Here is a 12,320-nt window from a genome sequence, read left to right as displayed (position 1 = left end):
CTTGCATGATATTTTGTTCTGACTCACTGCTCATATCCCACATACTTCTTTTATCTGATCTTCTCTGTAAATGATGCATGGTTCAAACAGTGCATTCCTTGGAATGCAGAGGGTTTATGAAGGAATGCCAGGAGCCAAACATGAAAAAACATTTTTTTAATTAAGTGTATTCTACCTGTTGGCGCCTCTGGGAGTAAGACGCTGTCCAGAATGATTACATTAAGACGTCTCCAGCTTGAGTGTGGCAGAGGACAGTTATTGCATATCATCTCCCATCTTTCTCCCCTCATTTCCTGTCTGTGCTATCTAATGAGTGCAAAATATGGACTACATAAACAACAAATGCACTTTCACTTGTACTACATTCAGTTGAACTTTGCACAAAAAATACATGTATAAGGATGAATGTATTGTTCATTTATCTTTTCATCATACATAATGTAAAGTTTCTTTCAGATATGAAGTTCAGTTGTCACTTTATGAAGTTACAGATTTTTTGTATATATCCTACATACTAAGAAATGTACATTTTTAAGGTCAGTCAAGTGAAATATAAATTCTCTAGGCTGTGTGTCGAAATCACATTTTAGTGGTAAGTAGTAGTACTTATGCAGCGTGTTTTATTACTGCAGGATGATTCAGAGGTAAAGTCATGCTGTGACAGGCTAATCTGACATCTTCATGCCAGTTAGAAACTGAAAAGAAGAAACTATCCATCTTATGAGTTTCACTTTCAATCAACCAACTTAACTGAAGTTCCAGTAAGTAAATGAAGGGGATACTGCCCAATGGTGACTGAATGGTGATTCTGGATTAAAAAGATCTCACTGTAGAAGTTTGGGCAAAAACCTTCCCTGGACCACTGCTGACCAAACTGATGAAATGTGAGGAAGAAGAAAGGGTCCGAGAGGCTTTCTCAGATCAAAGCCACCAACCCCCACCCTTCTGCTGCCAGCCCCCACCACCCCAGTACACACATAACATACAAGCTTTCATTTGATTATTTATTAGCCTTCTTACATTGATTTCCTTATTAATAACATTTGTGTGCACGCTTGTTGTGGAGTACCAATGTCATTTTATTATTTACAGTCTATAAAGACAAGAAACCCACCACTGTATTTTCCGCAGTCAGACTCTCTTACTTTCTTTTCTATTATAGGGATGCCTGACCTCTCAGAAGTCATAGATTTCCATAGTTTTGAAATCAATATCACATCAAATACAAATGACAGTCCTCATATCATTTAAAACCAGGCCAGATACATTTCCATCCTCTCCAAGCTACTTTGGCCTCTGGGGGGTGACAGACAATATTTCAGGAGCTCTGATGTAGTCAGCAGATATCCAGGCCAAAACTTCAGTCTAATTTACAGAGTGATTAACAACTTGAGACAGTCTGGATGACATTTCAGCTAATCCCTATATAGATATGCATATGAATGCAATACATTTTATTAGCTTTTTAAAAAAAAAAGCGACAATAGTTGATAGGTTCCAGGATTGCATTTCGGCCTGTCCATTCCACCTTTTTGTTTCTCCACACAGACTGTTAACCTGCATACAACCAAAGCCTGCTCAAACATGATTGGTCAATACTAATTGGACTACAGAACTACCAGAATGCTTCCGGTACTAAAAGCTTGTCCTGTTGCCTACACATTCTGTATTCATGTGCAGATATGTGTTCATAGAGATATATCACACTGTGGGTTCCAAGCACCTGCTTTCTGAAGACCATTATGCACGGCTTGCTTGTGGCCTTTTTGGAATCTCCCCACTTGATGTGTGCATTGGCCTGCAGTGATTGTGGTGTTTCGACCAATTTTCACCTTTAGATACCAAAAATAGGCTTTAAACAGGAATAGAGGAATACGACAACCCTTTTAGAAAATATACTGATTCATTTACAGAACTTAGTCTAGTTATGCTGGAAAACGTTTCTGCAAGAAGAAGAAACAGGGACAATGTCTGGGGATTATCTAATGTTTGGAGTCTGAGTGTCTGGAGCGTCTGAAGTGTGAGCCTGACTGACTGCTATGGAAAATATGAAGTCACGGAAAGAAATATTTCTTTGGAGGTTTGCATCAGCTGTGATGACCTCTTCTGGCTGAGGAATCTAATGATGTATGGTGTGGAATGAAGTGAGTTTTAGGTGAATACTTTCAGGCCCTGGGTTATTATAATGGTTGTGGTCCACTTTGGTCACCTTGCCACCACAAACAGAATTTAATTTTTTATGTCATTTTGACTGCTATATTGTACAGCCAAGCTCCCATCAAATAAATCCTGATGCTATGGAAATCTTTATGCTTGGGGATGTGTGTCGGGTGGATCGCTGTGATTAAAAACAGATGGAACAACTTCAGGCTTTAGTCAGTTGGCGAACCACTAGCTTGGCCAACTCAAAGATCTTCCTCTATGTCATCTTCCTTAAAAAAAAATGTTCACTGCAAACCCTGAAGTCAGTGCACATTGGAGGACTCTCTCTTTATTGCCACTAGCCAGCGCAGCAGTACTGTTCTCAGCAGTTTATGACTGTTTTGTCCTCGGTTTTGACCCTATAAAACTTATTTGCAGGCCTATGTCTAAGAGCAATACAATGATCTATTTTGTCTACTTCTGTCCTGTACCTCCCCAGTCTTTAAATAATAATATTAATACTCTGACTATCTATAAGTACCTCATACAAAACCACTTCAAACAATCCAAACTATCCCTTTAATTTTGGATGAACACCCAATTAAATGCCTGTTCTCATGATAAGGGGAGTTGATGGTCAGACTTTAAAGGATCTATTATCCTCACTATCATATAAATGCAAATATCACCACATGGGTACCAACGGTTTTAATGCAATTGTTCTGTTTTTTTGAACACCTGCGTGAAAGACAAGGGAAATGTAGTATCTGTTCGGCCTTATGTCTTGTGAACTTTTTGTATTGTCTTCATCTTGTAACATCTTGTGACATGCCAACACATGTTTATCTTAGGTTAAAGGTCAGCCATAGATAAAGGGACAGAGGCTGTTTTATCCTGAGTGATAATTAATTTAGAAGGTGGAGTTTTTAGAGATAGGAAACTGTATATATAGTCTTGTGAGGTAGAGAGAGAGACTTAGATTGGGACCAAGATTCTCTCAAGATTGAACAGTGATCACTTTGTAATAAAACCTTTAAAATATACAAGTGAGAAGTGTTAGTGGTGGGTTCCTTCTTCATCAATACATCAAGAGTCAACCAATTAATATATACATCAGAAACAACCATACATCCTTGCTCTTGGCCAAACCCAGAACAAGATAGATACTTTCTACATCATCGTAAAAAGCTCATCCCGTGCCAGGCAACCAGCTCTTTTGGTGCTTTTGATGAACTGTTTAAATCCCATTATGTGTTCCGTCTGGTTTATGATGAGTCCTTGATCCAGATCTACACTTTTCTGCAGACAACAGTCTACAAAATCAATGTTACAACAACAGATGAGTCTCCATGAGTTCGGGACAAAACTCTTTCACTAGTCTTTAACAATTTCAGTGAGCATTTTCACGCCTTTCAAGTGTTTGAAAGTAGTAAATGGAAGTTGTGCATAATCTCCAGGGCTTGGACCATTTCTCTTTTCGAAAATAAAAGGGTTAAGTGATAGTTTGTTTGAGTAATATTTTACTTAATTCTTGTTTATTGTGTGTTTTTACTGGCTTTATTTTATTTCTGTGAAAGGTGCTATACCAAATAAAGTTTATAATTATGATTATTATGATCATTATTGTTATTATTATTATTATTATCATCATCATATTGTATGTAAAGGTATATAGTTAATAATAGTCTTAATGAGTCTTAAAGCATTTTCATATTTGATGAACATTCATGAGGGAGTCATTTCAAATGGTGATAAACACTTCAAATACATTTATATTGTGTTTCAAGTTCAAAACAACATTCCTAGTGGAAGACAATAGTTTGATGTACTTTTAACACTGCGAGTGTTGGGCAGTATCTCTACTGGTAAAAGTGATGAACTCAATGTGGGGTGGAAAATGTTCATTTTAATACTGTGAGTTAAATGAACACAGATGAATTTGCTGTGTATTGTTCACTGTCTCTACCGTTGTATCATCTCTGTTGAAACGAGTGAACTTTAAGCTTCCTGATAACACCAAGGATTGAAATACTGGGCAAGATACAGTATAATAAAGCTGTTACCCTTCTTTGCCAGCTCTCTACCATACTCATCAACCTACTGGACTCTTTGTATTTATCAACAGAGGTTCTCTTCTTCTCTGTTTCCTCTTTATGAGTGAAGAGGCTCTGTTGAAGAGAGATGATCAGCTTATCTCTCTTTTATCATTTCCTCTGCTGCCTTCTCACATTCTTCTTTCAGCTTCCTCCACCAGACAACCATGAATAAGTTGTACGATATTTTTCCTTCTGCGCAGAGAGGTGGAGGTGAAGAGATCAGATCCCTTATTTTGTGTCTGATCCTCTATTTTTCCTCCTGGAAGTCGCTCTTTAACTTCCTGTTTTCTTCTTGAGTGATATAGAACTTCCTCTACACTCCCTCCCTTTCAGGACGATGATCTTTGCAACAAGTCCTCAATTTTTCTTCCATTTCCTGCATCTCAGCCTCCATCCGTTTCCTCATATCTTAAATCCCCCCATTTTCATATATATTATATATCAAATTTTACAGCTTTCAAAGTTGCTTTGTTGATTGTCACTGTGCCTCTCTCTCTTTATTTCTCATTCTCCCCTCTGCTCTGTTCCTCTCTCTCTCTCTCTCTCTCTCTCTCTCAACCCTATCCAGTCAAGGCAGATGGCCACCCACCAAGGGCCTGGTTTTACTCAGAGAATTTTTTTTTTTTTTTTTTAGATCACAGACTTTTTGTTTGCTTTAAGACAGTAATTTGATTCATAATGTGTGGAGTTAGCCTAAGTTATAGTTTTTATTAAAAGGCTCATCAAGGCCCTGCAATCCTCTCTAGTGGTTTTCTATGTGTGTCCTACTCACCCATCTCTGTTGATTTTGTCAGTACAGTACAGTACAGTATATTGCAATGCAATGCAGTATATTCTTTCAATTGGGACAGACAGATCATACATTTTGTGATAAATGACTATGCATGGTATATTTACACATTTGTTAATACCTGTGTGCCACCTGTGTGGTATATTTGTAGCATAGTAAAGGTTTGGGCTGGAGACTTGATAGTATTTCACAACATTTCACTTTTTTCCATTTGGGACACCACATGAAGTGATGTAACACCCTGAGTATGCATGCTACATTCACATATTTGGTATTGCTGGATTCAGCACAACATCACATTTCTAACAAGCCATCATATGTGTTTCTATGACAATCCATGGCAAAGCAGTTACAAGGTAAATGAAAACATTCAGCATAGATATCATTTCTTTCATATCCGCCTATTTTAGGAGTGTGTTCCAAGGCCTATATCTCCCACATACTTCATGATATTCACACCCTACTTTTTTTAGTAGGCACAGCAACATCCTGACTACATACATGTCAATTCTTAAAGCTGTCAGAGCTTGTGTTATTAATCTACATCAGTTTATGTGTGTTAAACCCCATACGAACAAGCTGTATTTTAGCTCTTTTTTAGTTTTGAGGTATATAACAATATTGATCAATTTAACCATCTTTGCAGGAAAATATTTTTGTCCAAGAACCCATTTCATATATGGGAGACCGTAGAGATGAGGAAAAATAATGTTGCATTTAGTTCTAAGTGGGGTATGTCAAAACATTTTGGGGCATTGTCACTAGCCTATCAAGGTCCAGGTCCTGAATTATCTCCTGAAATGAGAAAATTGTTAAAATTTCATTAGTGTTCATAAGACAGATTTTATTATGATCAGATGCAGTTTTCACATTATATGTAGAGCCAGAGTTAATCCAGAGGTAATGCTGTTACACTGATGAAATCTGGATTTATTTCACAAGATAGGGGTATTTATGGAGGGAATGTATGTAATAATACAAGCAAGCAAAGCAACATACTTACTCAGCTGTAAGTCTGTGAGCCTGCAGCGTCTGCTCACCTGTAGGTCACCTGGTTTCAGGCTCATTGAACTGGTTGAACTCTGACCTCTGCCTCTTCCTCTACCCCAGGAACAGAGCTGCACCATGATAGTAATGACACACAAATAACATCATATTACCTGTTAACTTGGTATAAATATGTTATTTACTACAGGAGACACATATCACGTTATTTCCCTCTAAATAACGTTACTTCTCCCGTCTATCTGCTCATTTCTCTTCTTACATCATAACAGGATGAAACTAACTGATATTAATAATATAAACAATGTCCGAGTAGGCTGCTGTATGAAGCTTTCTTCCCAGATCTTTAAATATTCTTAATAAACTGCTAACGTGACATCTACTGTATCACTGATGTTAGAATAGAGGTTAGTTACTGTGAAGCTAGTAACGTTAGCAACGATGCTAAGATCATTTATACATAGACTAAATTACTCCTCTGCTTTGACTTTGGCTTTAATAAGTATTTGGTCTCAACACCTTGTTAAATACACTTGTTAATAATACACATGCTACTGTACTATCAGAGCAATAAATGCTGCTTCCCAAACTGAAGCTAACTTACCGTCCTGCAGCAGACGCTTCAGACTCCACCATGTTGGTCAGCTTGCGCAGTGGTTACGTCTGTTGCCATGACAATGCGCGTCCATGAACTTCGGGGGTACATGGACAAGGTTAGGTGTAAGATTTATGTTAGAAGTATATATGTGTATGTGAAAGGAGAATGTATGTATGTGTGTGAGAGTGAAAATATGTAAGGAGAATGTATGTGTGTGAGAGTGAAAATATAGACCTGCCAACCTTGAAAGAATTTTATGAGTACAAACCCCCCCCTCCCCCAAAACCACCAAAGACCACACCGGCCAGGCCCATCCAACAGTCCAGTCCACCGCCAATGAACACACACATTTTTGCTCATCACTATTTGACCAGGAAATAGAAAAATTGTATTTCAATTTAACATTTTGTATTTTAAAATAAAATTCAAGTAACCACTCATTTGGGTGGATTCAATTAAATCACTCTTCTTGGTTTTTTACTCTGGTAGCTTTTATTGCACTTACAGTAACGTAAGGATGTAGTTGTCTCCTCCAGTTTTCACCTGGTTCACTGTGTGAGCAGCACACACTGATGCTCAGCCCCACCAGGTGATCCATACAGCTGTTTAATACAGAGATCATCATCATAGCCATAAAGAAGATCTCTCATTAAGACTTTGCTTTCTTATATTGAACCAACCAAAACCAGCAAAAGTCGCTGCCAAGTACTTTTAAACAGCACGCAGGTGTTTGAGGTGGAGCTGCAGGGTTGAGTGGAGGTGTGTGGGGAAGCTAACAGCTAACACAACAGCGTCCTACATCCACTACCTCTGTAGCCGCTTATTGGCGGAGCAACTCTGTCCTCCATTCAGTGTCCGGACTTTTTATACAGAACAGCTAGGCAGAATAGTCTGCCGTGAACAGACACTCAGAGGAGAGGAGCGCGATGACCGCTAACAGCAGCAGAGGCTAACGTTAGCTGCTCCTCCCCTCCGTCTCGGGCGCAGCTGACTCCTCCGTGCAGCAGACACACACACAGCGGTGGAGAGCTGTGACAATTTAACTCAGTAATTTAGATTTAGGTTGGGTGAAAATTAAGCGCTCTGATTGGCCGAAAGCACTCCGCTTACGCGCAGATCTTCAGTGACAACTTGACTGAAACTGGCGAAATGCGAGATCAAACAATATGCGTACTTTAGAACATGGAATCGTACAAGCGTACTAGGAGGTCAAAATGCGTGACCACTACGCAAAATGCGTACATGTTGGCAGGTCTGAAAATATATGTACGTGAAAGGAGAATGTATGTGTGTGAGAGTGAAAATACATGTATGTGTAAGGAGAATGTATGTGTGTAAGAGGGCCAGAATGAATTATGGCTTGTACGGCCCCTCATACTCCTCTCGCACTCGTGCAGGATCCCGTCCGCGTCTATCGTTTTTCCAACCCAGTTCAGATGAAAACACACCCACTTCCGTAGTACGGAAGCCTCAATGGCTGCTTTCCCATAGAAACCGCGATCACGTTTCCCGCGAAAAACCTTGTAGAACAGCCGCAAAATAAAATTCCGCTCTTTCAAGATGACAGATCATACATACGCAGAGCTTTGGTAAGTTATCATTTTATGTGGATTAACCACAGTTTTAAGTTGATAGAATATACTTGCAAACCATATCTGATACATGAATCTAATGTTATCTCATGCACCTCATACACATTTTTTACAGTTGCCTGAAGTCCTCGGTACTATCAAGTAAGTGAGCTAACATGTTAGCTTGGTATTGTTCATAGATAATGAATGAATTATGTAGCTAAGTTAGGCATGCTGTATTGTGATGTTTTTGTAAATGTCTTTTACTTTTTCAGACTTAGTGTTTGTGTGTGCTCGGGACCTGAAGAAAAACGCAGAGGAGTATCCACAGCTGAAGGTGTCTGACAGTATCTGTCACTCAGTAACTGTTACTATGAGGAATATTACAGCATAGTTGTATTAACTTACAGTATTTAGATCATTTTGAAGGAGGGAGCACTGTATAGTAGTTGAGTAGCGTTACAGTATCACTGTCTTGAATATCAGATATTTAGGATATGGGTATTAGATATCTGTGAAGGCCAGCAAAAGTATTACCTATGTGTGTGGATTTAAATTATTAGTAGTTTGTTTCTTATTTCTAGGACTGGCTACCAAATACATTTTGGTTCCATGTCTGCCAGTATGATGAGGTGCCATCAACAGGATACTACACCAGCTTTGATGCCACATTGCGTGTGGGTGTCCGCACTGTGGATCAAGAGAAGCAGTGGATCCAGTTATTGAAGGGTCATCGGGGGTGACATGGAGGGTGGATGTCACCCGACCGAGATTGGGGCGCCGTGTGCTATTCAAGGTAAGAGTTGTGCTGTCAAAATTTCTTAAAGCAATTTATCAGTGTTCCTTTTTCCTTACTGCTGTAAATGTACTATATTTTGGTCAGGCAAGTTACAAATGCCAGCACAAGGTTAATGTCAAGGCTGCAAGCAGCAGCAGGGATTCGAAAAATACCTGGTGTCAAGCAAAAATGCTTGTAACTTTGAAGAGCCCTGGTGGTGAAACGAGCAAGTGGGTTTATTGATCCACTCTCATTGTTTTAGACATAATATTGATATTGAGATATTGATATATGTTATAGGACTAAGGACCCACATACAATATGTTCCCATTCGACGGTACGGATAGCAAACAGGCATAATCACCACCTGTTTGTTGCTGATGCTATTCGCTACTGGGATGTTGGGGAAAAGGCCAAAGAGGTTCTCATAGGTCTGTTTGAGATCGGTCACACCCCCACATCCGCTATGGCGGTGCTGAAACATGACCTCCAAGTGGAGTATGATCAGCAGTTTGTGTATGCTTCTGCCAACAGGGAGATTTGCCCTGACCTGCCCTATGTGCAAAGGTAGGAATCACACTGGACAACATGGTCAAGATAACTACTACCCACTATATCTATAGAAATGCAATCAAATAGTAACATTCAGTGAATGTACTTACAACAACTAAGTTTATGTATTTCCTAGACTATTCCATAAGGTGTGTAGGGAGGAATATGGAACGCAAAGTGGTCCAAACATGTTGGCAGCACTGCAGAATCAGGTGGAGAGTTATAACAACAAGTGTCAGGACAGATGTGCCACATCTTCCCAGGGAGCACCTCTTGTTGCTCTATGTTCTCCCTTGATGAAGAAAGTGCACCAACTGAAGCACAGTGGAGAGCTGTGCTTCATAGATTCCTCAGGGAATATGGACAGGGAGGACTGCAGGGTGTTTCTCCTCCTGACCCACAGCTGTGCTGGTGGCCTCCCACTGGGTATTCTCATCTGCCAGTCAGAGGATCAGCAAACTATTTTTGAAGGGCTGGAGCTTCTTAAAAAAATAGTTGGAGAGAAGGCCTTTGCTGGCAGGGGACAGGCAGGACCACAGATCTTCTTAACTGATGACTGTAGGGCAGAGAGGGGAGCCCTGGGTCAGGCATTTCCCGATGCCACACTTCTCCTATGCTCCTTCCATCTGCTTCAAGTAGTTTGGAGATGGCTATGGAGCAAGGAGAGTGGTGTGGACCACAGAGACAGACCGACTCTGTTTACAGTGGTGAAAGACATGCTGTACTGCAAAGAGATAGCCAAGGTGGATAGGCTTTACACTGAGGCAAGACAACATCCTGTTGCAGTCAGGTTAGTGCTCATCAGTCAGGTTTTTTGCATCCTGGGGACAGAGTGAAGGCAAACAATTATGCATCACAACTGATAGCGGGGCAAATATAGTTAAGGCCACATCACTTAACAACTGGACTCGGCTGCAGTGCTTTGGGCATTGACTTCACTCAGCTGTTGGTAAGTTGGGGAGCAGAATTACATACCAACCTTAATTGAGCTTGAAATCCTACATTACCTACAAGTTTATTATTAAAAAAGAAAAGAATGTGACACTTTAATAAAGTTAATATTCTTCATCATGCTTATAACTGAGGTGGTAGTGGGTGTTGGCATGCATCATAGGGCGCACTCACACTAGGGCCAGTTGTTCCGTACCGTGCTGAAGCACGAATGTCCCCCCTCCCCTACTGGCCCGCACTCACATTACCTCAAACCCAAGTGTACTCAAGCACGGTTGCCTCTGACACATACGTTGTGTACGTAACCGTGTCCTGATTAGGGTTTAATCCAATCAAAACCATTTCCCGAAATGTAATGACGGAAACTGGGGAAAAAAACACAGAACATTGGTGAAATATATTCACTAAAACATAGGCAGACAGTTTACTCTCATAAAACATGCACAGGTTTGTGTTTGCATGCTGTGCGCCGGTAAAACACAACACAGACGATCAATTAACACAACGCACTATGATTAAAAAGTGCAAGCATGTTCTTCTGAGTCATGCCTGTGTAGTATGCACTACTAGATACTTTTGTAAAAAAAGACTCTAGTAAAAAGAAGACGTACTGATTCAACTCTACTACGGTAAAAGTAAGAAAGTTCGATCCCTTCAGTGATCATTCACACTCGCAGGAATAGACTTAGTTTAACTGAATGACTTAGAAGTCGCCACATGACTTACTTTAACGAATTTCGTTAGTTTATATAATGCAGATTTGTAAAATATGACTTTTATGAGGGTCACAGTCACAGACAATAAACTTAGTATTTCATAATTGTGGTAGCAGCCGTGCAATAGATGTAATGAAGTCCACGCAGCACGCAAACTAATATTAAGCCTATAGCCTTTTCATTATAATGTCGATGTACATAAATTGAGTTCTTTTGCCTTAATAATGATAAAATAATACACAAAAATGGTTGGATTTGAAACCCATATATGCATAATGTATCCTCGTTGCATTTAGTGTTGCTTGTAATGACCAGGGCTCAGCTAATGTTGCCTTTTAAAAATCGTTGATTTCCCGGGATTCCTGGGAAAATTGGCTTTTTTTCCCGGGATTTAAAATGTCTAATTTTTTTTATGTTACAGCAGCAAAGTGGTAGCAAAAATATAAGGAAAAAACGAATAGTAAACAAGCAGTATAAAAAAACAAGGATATATAAAATATCAACAACTTTAAAAGGAGGAGGGATAAAAATAGGCAAGGCAATTTTATTTATATTGCCCATTTCATACACAGATGCAAAATGTGCTTAACATAAATAAAACCAGAGAACAGTAAAGGATAAGAAAATAAAAGCATAAAAGGTAAAGAACAGAAAATCAAAGCACTCACAATTAAAATATAAAAGCAAATCGGAACAATATATTTTGTAGATTATAAACAATTTTTTTGTGCCCTTTTTTTTCCTTTTATGCCTTAAGCCGTGTTCACACCAAGCGCGATGTCGCGCCAGAAGTTTACATGTTAAGTCAATGCAAACACGCGATTAGACGCGAATTCACGCCGGGCGACGCGATAAAGCAATACACGCGACGACACGAAAAATCGCTTCAACGCTCCATCGCTCGAGTTGAAAATTTTGAACTTTTGTGGCGACATCGCGTGACGCTGTGCCGCGATAGCCAATCAGCGTTGAGATTCTCCCGACGTCATGACGTCCGCGTCCTGGATGACTTCTGTGGTGTGCACAGTACTGTAGGAAAAACTGATCGTCGCTGTGACTGCGCACCCAGCGCTCTATGACACGTCCTGTCCTTTATACAGGGACAAATATAAAAAGGAACA

The sequence above is a fragment of the Scomber scombrus genome, chromosome 21 (genome assembly GCF_963691925.1).
Source record: "Scomber scombrus chromosome 21, fScoSco1.1, whole genome shotgun sequence".
Lineage (NCBI taxonomy): Eukaryota > Metazoa > Chordata > Actinopteri > Scombriformes > Scombridae > Scomber > Scomber scombrus.
Note: the sequence above shows the minus strand (reverse complement) of the source record.